We start from the raw sequence: 10,543 nt of genomic DNA, 5'->3' as shown, positions 1-10,543 counted from the left end.
GGATGAAGGTCCCTAGGACAGTTTTAGAGGTGGTACCTCCCTATATTATATATATATATATATATATATATATATATATATATATATATATATATATATATATATATATATATATAATATATATATATATATATATATATATACTATATATATACAATATATATATTATTATATATATATATATATATATATATATATATATATATATATATATATATATATATATATATATAAAATATATATAAATAAATATATATATTATATATATATATATATATATATATAAAATATATATATATATATATATATATATATATATATATATATATATATATATAATATATATATATATATATATATATATATATATAAAATATATATATATATATATATATATATATATATATATATATATATATATATATATATATATATATATATATATATATAAAATATATATATATATATATATATATATATACATATATATATTAAAATATATATATATATATATATATATATATATATATATATATATAATATATATATATATATATATATATATATATATATATATATATATATATATATATATATATATATATATATATATATATATATATATATATATAAATATATATAAAAAAATATATATATATATATATATATATATATATATATATAGATATATATATATATATATATATATATATATATATATATATATATATATATATATATATATATATATATATAAAATATATATATATTATGAGCAATATATATTATTTTATTTGAATCGTGATCAGTCATAATGGTATGGACTTTTTAATCCTAAATTCAGATTTTTTGTTTAATCTTGTACATAGCATCTATCACACTGTACGAGGCTTCTTACTGCCACAACTATTAACATTTTCTACAGAATTCTTAATTATCTTTTTATATCTATATTTTCAAAAACTAATATTTTTAGAGAGGAGTTTGAAAAAGGAAGTTTGCACAATGTAATGTATTAGTGCAACATATGTTTACTTAATGGTTTCATCGAAATTGTAAAAAAAAAAAAATGTTACTTGTAGTTTTTAAAGATTTAGTAATAAAGGTTTTGGGCATCATAGTTACAGATTGTTTAATTTATGTGTATTAATTTATAATGTATGAAGTGTGAGTTACATGTAGAGAGAACTCTCAAGAGTATGGAAGAGAGCACTATATATTGAACTCTTTATGATATATTGAATAATTTTACCTGGAGGTTACCTGGAGAGAGTTCCGGGGGTCAACGCCCCCGCGGCCCGGTCTGTGACCAGGCCTCCTGGTGGATCAGAGCCTGATCAACCAGGCTGTTGCTGATGGCTGCACGCAAACCAACGTACGAGCCACAGCCCGGCTGATCAGGAACTGACTTTAGGTGCTTGTCCAGTGCCAGCTTGAAGACTGCCAGGGGTCTGTTGGTAATCCCCCTTATGTGTGCTGGGAGGCAGTTGAACAGTCTCGGGCCCCTGACACTTATGGTATGGTCTCTTAACGTGCTAGTGACACCCCTGCTTTTCATTGGGGGGATGGTGCATCGTCTGCCAAGTCTTTTGCTTTCGTAGTGAGTGATTTTCGTGTGCAAGTTCGGTACTAGTCCCTCTAGGATTTTCCAGGTGTATATAATCATGTATCTCTCCCTCCTGCGTTCCAGGGAATACAGGTTTAGGAACCTCAAGCGCTCCCAGTAATTGAGATGTTTTATCTCCGTTATGCGCGCCGTGAAGGTTCTCTGTACATTTTCTAGGTCGGCAATTTCACCTGCCTTGAAAGGTGCTGTTAATGTGCAGCAATATTCCAGCCTAGATAGAACAAGTGACCTGAAGAGTGTCATCATGGGCTTGGCCTCCCTAGTTTTGAAGGTTCTCATTATCCATCCTGTCATTTTTCTAGCAGATGCGATTGATACAATGTTATGGTCCTTGAAGGTGAGATCCTCCGACATGATCACTCCCAGGTCTTTGACGTTGGTGTTTCGCTCTATTTTGTGGCCAGAATTTGTTTTGTACTCTGATGAAGATTTAATTTCCTCATGTTTACCATATCTGAGTAATAGAAATTTCTCATCGTTGAACTTCATATTGTTTTCTGCAGCCCACTGAAAGATTTGGTTGATGTCCGCCTGGAGCCTTGCAGTGTCTGCAATGGAAGACACTGTCATGCAGATTCGGGTGTCATCTGCAAAGGAAGACACGATGCTGTGGCTGACATCCTTGTCTATGTCGGATATGAGGATGAGGAACAAGATGGGAGCGAGTACTGTGCCTTGTGGAACAGAGCTTTTCACCGTAGCTGCCTCGGACTTTACTCTGTTGACGACTACTCTCTGTGTTCTGTTAGTGAGGAAATTATAGATCCATCGACCGACTTTTCCTGTTATTCCTTTAGCACGCATTTTGTGCGCTATTACGCCATGGTCACACTTGTCGAAGGCTTTTGCAAAGTCTGTATATATTATATCTGCATTCTTTTTGTCTTCTAGTGCATTTAGGACCTTGTTGTAGTGATCCAATAGTTGAGACAGACAGGAGCGACCTGTTCTAAACCCATGTTGCCCTGGGTTGTGTAACTGATGGGTTTCTAGATGGGTGGTGATCTTGCTTCTTAGGACCCTTTCAAAGATTTTTATGATATGGGATGTTAGTGCTATTGGTCTGTAGTTCTTTGCTGTTGCTTTACTGCCCCCTTTGTGGAGTGGGGCTATGTCTGTTGTTTTTTAGTAACTGTGGGACGACCCCCATGTCCATGCTCCCTCTCCATAGGATGGAAAAGGCTCGTGATAGGGGCTTCTTGCAGTTCTTGATGAACACAGAGTTCCATGAGTCTGGCCCTGGGGCAGAGTGCATGGGCATGTCATTTATCGCCTGTTCGAAGTCATTTGGCGTCAGGATAACATCGGATAGGCTTGTGTTAATCAAATTTTGTGGCTCTCTCATAAAAAATTCATTTTGATCTTCGACTCTCAGTCTGGTTAGCGGCTTGCTAAAAACTGAGTCATACTGGGACTCGAGTAGCTCACTCATTTCCTTGCTGTCATCTGTGTAGGACCCATCTTGTTTAAGTAGGGGCCCAATACTGGACGTTGTTCTCGATTTTGATTTGGCATAGGAGAAGAAATACTTTGGGTTTCTTTCGATTTCATTTATGGCTTTTAGTTCTTCCCGCGATTCCTGACTCCTAAAGGATTCTTTTAGCTTAAGTTCGATGCTTGCTATTTCTCTGACCAGTGTCTCCCTACGCATTTCAGATATATTGACCTCTTTTAACCGCTCTGTTATTCTTTTCCGTCGCCTGTAAAGGGAGCGCCTGTCTCTTTCTATTTTACATCTACTCCTCCTTTTTCTTAGAGGAATAAGCCTTGTGCAAACATCGAGTGCCACCTAGTTAATCTGTTCTAGGCATAAGTTGGGGTCTGTGTTGCTTAGTATATCTTTCCAGCTTATATCGGTTAGGAATTGGTTTACTTGGTCCCACTTTATGTTTTTGTTATTGAAGTTGAATTTGGTGAATGCTCCCTCGTGACTAGTCTCATTATGTCGGTCTGGGGCTCCACGCATACATGTCTGAACCTCAATTATGTTGTGATCTGAGTATATTGTTTTTGATATGGTGACATTTCTTATCAGATCATCATTGTTAGTGAAGATGAGGTCTAGTGTATTCTCCAGTCTAGTAGGCTCTATTATTTGCTGGTTTAAATTGAATTTTGTGCAGAGATTTAAAAGCTCGTGTGAGTGTGAGTTTTCATCAGAGCTGCCTCCTGGTGTTATTACTGCAACAATATTATTTGCTATATTCCTCCATTTTAGGTGCCTTAAGTTGAAATCCCCCAGGAGCAAGATGTTGGGTGCAGGAGCTGGAAGATTTTCCAGACAGTGGTCAATTTTTAACAGCTGTTCCTGGAATTGCTGGGATGTTGCATCCGGAGGCTTGTAGACTACCACAATGACTAGGTTTAGGTTCTCGACCTTTACTGCTAAAACTTCCACTACATCATTTGAGGCATTAAGCAGTTCTGTGCAAACAAGTGACTCTGCAATGTACAGGCCAACCCCCCCCCCCTTTTGCCTGTTCACTCTGTCACATCTGTATAGGTTGTAACCTGGGATCCATATTTCGTTGTCCAAGTGATCCTTTATGGGGTCTCAGTGAAAGCCACGAACATTGCCTTTGCCTCTGCAAGCAGTCCACGGATGAAAGGTATTTTGTTGTTTGTTGCTGGCTTTAGACCCTGTATATTTGCAAAGAAGAATGTTATCAGACTGGTGGTATTGTTGGTACTGGGGGGGGGGATTTTTTTTCCGGCATTAGTATCTGTATCTGTTGGTTTGGAGTGGAGGCCATCGACTGTGGTTCCACTCCAGGAATGACTGGATTTGGTGTACGATTTCTGCCATTTCCTGCCAGTTTTTTTTCCTTCCTGGCACTAAAAAACCTCTCCCTCTTGAGTGGCTGTGGCTACCCAGGTTTTCCCATGGCCTGGATGTTTTGTATCTTTTTGTCCCCTTTAGATGGTATGCCTGGCAATTTAAGTTATTGCACAGTCTTTCCTGTACTGAAGAGGTACACAGTTCAGGGTGAAAAAGCTTACAGGAAGGGAGTTTGCATTTTCCTGTTGTCATATGGGCATGGCATTTTCTAGGGTGGTCATAGTTGCACGTCCCATCTGTTTTTCCAGATTTCCCATGCCAGCAGATACCAAGTGCATAGTATGTGCACAGGCTTGGTTTCCGTTTGCCTTGGGTTTCTGTGACTATTCCCTGTTGGTGCATGTTTCCCTGTCTTACTTCTATCCTCCCTAGCACCAACAATGGAGCTCCCACCAGTTGTTTTTGGTAATATATCGTCACTATTGCTAGTGGAGTCCTCTTGTTTGCTATTTCCTGCGGTATTTCTAGTTTGCAATATTGGTTTTATCTTATCTTTGACTACACTTGTTTCCCTACTATGGCTCCTGTCCCCTATGAGGTCATTTATATGTATTCCTTCCTGCGTATAGTTCCCGACTACCTGGACAAAATCTCCAGCTTCACCATTTCTGTCTCCCAGGACAGCATCTCCAGCTTCACCATTACTGTCTCCCAGGACAGCACCTCCAGCTTCACCATTACTGTCTCCCAGGACAGCACCTCCAGCTTCACCATTACTGTCTCCCAGGACAGCACCTCCAGCTTCACCATTACTGTCTCCCAGGACAGCACTATCAGCCCCACATTTACTGACTACCAGGACTTCATCTTCAGCCTTACAGTTTCTGACTACATGGCCAGTATCAAGGGCAGTACCATTCAGCACAGACTTTTTATGTTCCCATCTGTTGTAGAAAGCTTCCAGGTTGTCTATGAAAGCAGCTTTGATGTTGTCCTCTTTTAATACCCTTGTGATTTTAGTCCACAGATTTATCTCATTTGGGCATACCCAAAAACATTTCCCTGTTTTAACACTGCTTGTAGCTAGTTCTTGGATATCTGCACAAGGGGCGTGACACCAATTTCCACACAAATGACAATTTATCCATGTGGAAGCCCGTTTGTTTGACTGACCACAGACTTTTTTTTTTATATTTTATTTAAAAACAACATACACATGATACAAGCCGACAATTAGCAAATCCAAAACCGTGACAGACAATGTCAGTACACACACAATAAACAAAAGAAAACCATTTTAACATATTGATATAACGAAATTCTACCGTAAGAAACCCAACCCGTTTACGGAAAAAAAAAAAAAAAAAAAAAAAAAAAAAACATACCGACTACAAAACAGAACGTCGGAGTCATAAAACATGTAGGAATAAGTCCTATAATCATGTATATATGTATATACATACACATGCACATATACACATACATGTATGTGCACATATGTTCTTACAGCACAGACTGGATTATACTAGAACAAACAAACAAACAAACAAAAAAGACTTATCACTAAAAAAAAAACTAGACAAACTAAATACATAACATCCAAAACAGAAGTGGCAGACAATGTCAGTTACACAAAAAAACATTGTAACACATTGATATAACAAATTCTACTAAAATAACCCAACCAACCGACTTCCAAACAAACAGTCGGAGTTATTATAAAACATGTAGGAATGAGTCCTACAAACATATATATATATATATATATATATATACATACATATATATATATATATATATATATATATATATATATGTATACATATACGCATGCATATACACACATACGTGTATGTGCATTTGTTCGTACAGAACAAACTGGATCATACATAGAAATAAAGCACTAAATGACTTTTCACCAAATAAACTAAAAAAATATTACATCCAATGATAGAACTATACCTAAGACATTGGTTCCCACAAACACACCTACACACACACAAAATTAATGTTACCGATTAACACTCAATATATAATATGACCTTCCAGTCAAAAGAAGGGTATATATAAACCCCATCAAAAACTTTTATATTTTGGTACATAGGTCATTTTGTACCCATTCAATACGATAAAAAAGAGACATATGACAAGGATAAATCTAACATCAGATTCGAATGTATAAAACATATCCTCACAATATACATATAAATATAAACCCCCTATATAAAATGGTTCTTATAACAATAAGAGAAAAAACAGAAAATCACATACTACTTTTGACTCTGTGATTTTACAAAATTCATAAAGGTCTACATACCCCGGAGCCCCCGACGGCTCCCTGCAAAAAAAAACTTTACCCACATCAACCACCTTGCAAACCAATCAACCTTCCTCATCAGGCTTCCAATCACTCCAAGAGGACACACCACTGAAGAGACCAACCCCTTGCCTCTCACCCCGTCACCAAACGGAGTAGACGTTCAACAGTAAGCTCACGATATCCCTCCGGAAAACTAATTACCCACCTTCCCCCATATAATTGTTTGTTCCTACATGCTGTCCTATAAAAACACGCCGCCAACGCTTTTATCCTAATGTTTCCCTCCACCTCCCTCATCCCCCAAGAAACATGCAAGTAATCAACTATTACGTATCTGATAGCCCTCCCCACCTCTTTGGATACCCCTCCCATATCTAACATTAAAGCCCTGAGGGTTGATATCTGTCCCCCCCCCCAATAAAAAGAAAACCCTCTTCAACCACAATCTTACCACCTCCAAAGCAGAACAAAAATATACTACATGAAAAGCCGTTTCAACTTCCCCACAAAAACCGCATGATGCCTCTCTCACAAAACCCATTCGTCTTAGCACCTCTTTCGATGCTAACGTCCCCATAAGAAATCTATAAACTAATTCCCTCGCTCTTGCCGGTATTCTTAATTTACTAAATTCCACCCATATCACTCTCCAATCATATGTGGGATACACTGCCATCCCTTGCATTGATTCCTGACGACGACCCACACCCACTAACCGTTTTACCTTGAGTTTTTTAACATTGCGTACCTTTAACATAAACCGCAACATATCTTCACACTCCACTAAGTCCCTGCCACCCCACCATTTGCGGATATCCCCCATCACCTCCCCCACCCGAAGACCCCTTTCCCCCGCTGCCCGAATATACCTCTGCTTCACATATAGCGCCTTCACCCTAGACCCTAATGCCATCAATCCCAATCCTCCCTGTCTTACCGCAGTCATTACCACATCTTTACCCAACCACGCCCTCCCAAAACCCCACACATACCTTAAGGCTCTTCTTTGTAATTCCATAATATCCTGACTTCTTAAGGGGTAAATTTCCGCCACTCCCCACACCTTACTATAAATCAGTGTATTTACCACCACAACCCTTTGATGCAAGGTTACATCCCCGGCCCTTAGACTCCTGAGCCTACTCAAAGCTCTGTCCATTACCATTTCTGAATTAACCCTCCTGCTCTCCTGTACATCTGCTAAATACAAAATCCCACAAATCTTTAGCCTATCTACAGTTATCCAGCCAAACTCCTCCCCCAAGGTCCCTCCTACCCAATTGCCTACCTCCAACAACCGTGATTTCTGCTTATTAACTCTCATCCCAGTAGCATTCCCAAAAATCTCAATTACCCTTCCCACTTTACTTAAATCTTCTATCTCATTAAGTAAAACAGTTGTATCATCTACATAACCAACAATATTCCCACAAAATCCACCTCTCTCCCCCATCCTTCCCATCCCACCATCAACCAGAACATAGAAAGGATTCTGCATACATGCAAAGAGTATTTGGGAGAGTGGACACCCCTGCCTTAAACCCCTCCCCATGCTTACTGAACTACCCAACCTACCATTTACCTGTACTCTCATCGATGCATTCTCATACAATGTCCTCACCCATCCAACCACCCTCCCTCCAAAACCCATTCTCACCATACTCTCAAACAAAAAGTCCCTATCCACATAATCATAAGCTTTCTCCCAATCCAGACCTAGAATACCTCCCTTACTACTACCCTCAAGGAAATCCCGAATACGTCCATGACCTTCCCGCATACTCCTCCCCGGGATACCAAATTGTCCCCCATGTATCACCGACCCCATGACCTTCTTCAGTCTATTACCCAAAATTTTCGCAAAAACCTTGTAATCTGCACACATCAAAGATATTGCTCGGTAAGCACTCAACTCTCTTCCCCCCCTCTTCTTTGGCACCAAAACTATGACACCCGTACTTTGCGATGTGCCCAACTTCCCACTAGTTAACATATGATCCAATAGCCTAACAAAGCACTGCCTAATACACCCCCAATGTGCTCTATAAAAATCATTTGGTATACCGTCTATCCCTGGTGTTTTCCCGGTACTCATCCCGAAAACTGCCTCTTCCACCTCAACCTCACTTATACCAACCTCCAACCCCACTCTATCCTGCTCACTTAAAACGCTATGGAACCCCCCTTCAAAAATACCCTCCCAGGAACCCCCCTCCCTCCAACTCCATTTCTCCCTAAACCAACTATCAGCATAGAGACTCATACTTTCAGTATTGGATAGGACTCGACCCACTGGATACCCTCCCACCCCAGGGCTTGTCTCCAATTGTAGAATGGTGGTTACACTCTGTCGGTCCCTAAATTTACGTAAAACAAACCCAGACGGCTTATCACCCCACAATACATCCTCTAACCCCGCCCTAACCCTAATTGCATCAAACCTATCATTGTGTATTTCAGCGATCCTGCTCCGCAGACTGTCCATGTCATCCCTCCTACCACCTCCCCCAACATAACAATCTTGCAACTGTCCCTCCAGATAATTTTGCAACCCAAAACGCCACCTCGCCTCTTCCCGTCCCCTAACCTTAAAAAAATTCGCTATTCCCGGTTTTGCCTGCATTTCCCACCAATCTAACAGATCTATCTCCCTGTCCCTAGCCTCCCAAAAAGGCAACCACCAATCACTGAAAAAAGGCCCCTCCTCCTCCTCCTTAAGAAGCCTTACATTTAATTTCCAGTACCCAGAATAAATACGCACCACTCCATCCCACATCAAATCTGCTATTACCGCCCTGTGATCCGAAAACCCCACATCGAAGGTTTGCACCCTCACAACATCTATACCCTGCTTAATATAAATTCTGTCCAATCGCGCTTCATATCCCCTACGGACGAACGTGTGCTCCACTAGGTATCCCCCCCTCCCCACCACATCAACAACCCCAATATCTCGCAATACATCCCTCAGCACACTCAGCACACAACCCGCCCCTCTCGGTTCGACATCACCACTCCTAATCACACAATTCCAATCACCACCTATTACTGTTATATCAGGCAAACCTCTCAAGTGATACAGCAATACCTCTCTGACAAAATCTACTTTTACCCTGGTATTGCTAGTTGCTGGCATGTAAACTCCTACAAAACTAGCTCGACTCTCACCCCAGACACCATCCACCCTCACGACCCTCCCACCCCCACCCTCTTCCCAGCCGAGGACACGCAAGGGGCTGGTCTCCTTTATCGCCACTGCTACCCCACCTTTCAATTGCAAACCACTGGTAACATACATCCGATATCCTTTTAACCGCAACACACAACCAGCCCTATGATTATGCTCTTGCAAAAAGCAAATATCTACATCAAACCGCCGTAAAAACCACTCCAACCAAACTTTCTTAACCTCAGTCTTAAGTCCATTGACATTAAGCGTGACACTTCTGAAAATTATAGAAGTGGCGGCTTTCCCCTATGCCGCTGGGATTTACTCGCTGCACTTTTCACATTACGTATTCCCTTACCACTCGAGTTATCCTGTGCAGTCACCTCCCCCCTCCCTCTCCCACTGTGCAACTCAGGCGCACCTCTAGCACTATGTGGCATCGGCTCCACAACCGCTGCCCATGACTTCTTCCCCGGCCTCTGCCCCGGGGTAATAACCTCGTCTATCTCTGATGCCGCAGTTCTTTTTCTAGAACTTCCACTTACACACATCTCACCCTCAGACGAATCCTCCTGGTGTACCTCCACGGCCACCACACACTCCAGCCTTTTCTTACTCAAGTCTTTCTCCACAATTTGTTGTCCCTCC

Source organism: Cherax quadricarinatus, chromosome 16, assembly GCF_038502225.1.
Source record: "Cherax quadricarinatus isolate ZL_2023a chromosome 16, ASM3850222v1, whole genome shotgun sequence".
In the NCBI taxonomy this organism is placed as follows: Eukaryota; Metazoa; Arthropoda; class Malacostraca; order Decapoda; family Parastacidae; genus Cherax; species Cherax quadricarinatus.
This window is presented reverse-complemented; position numbering follows the sequence as displayed.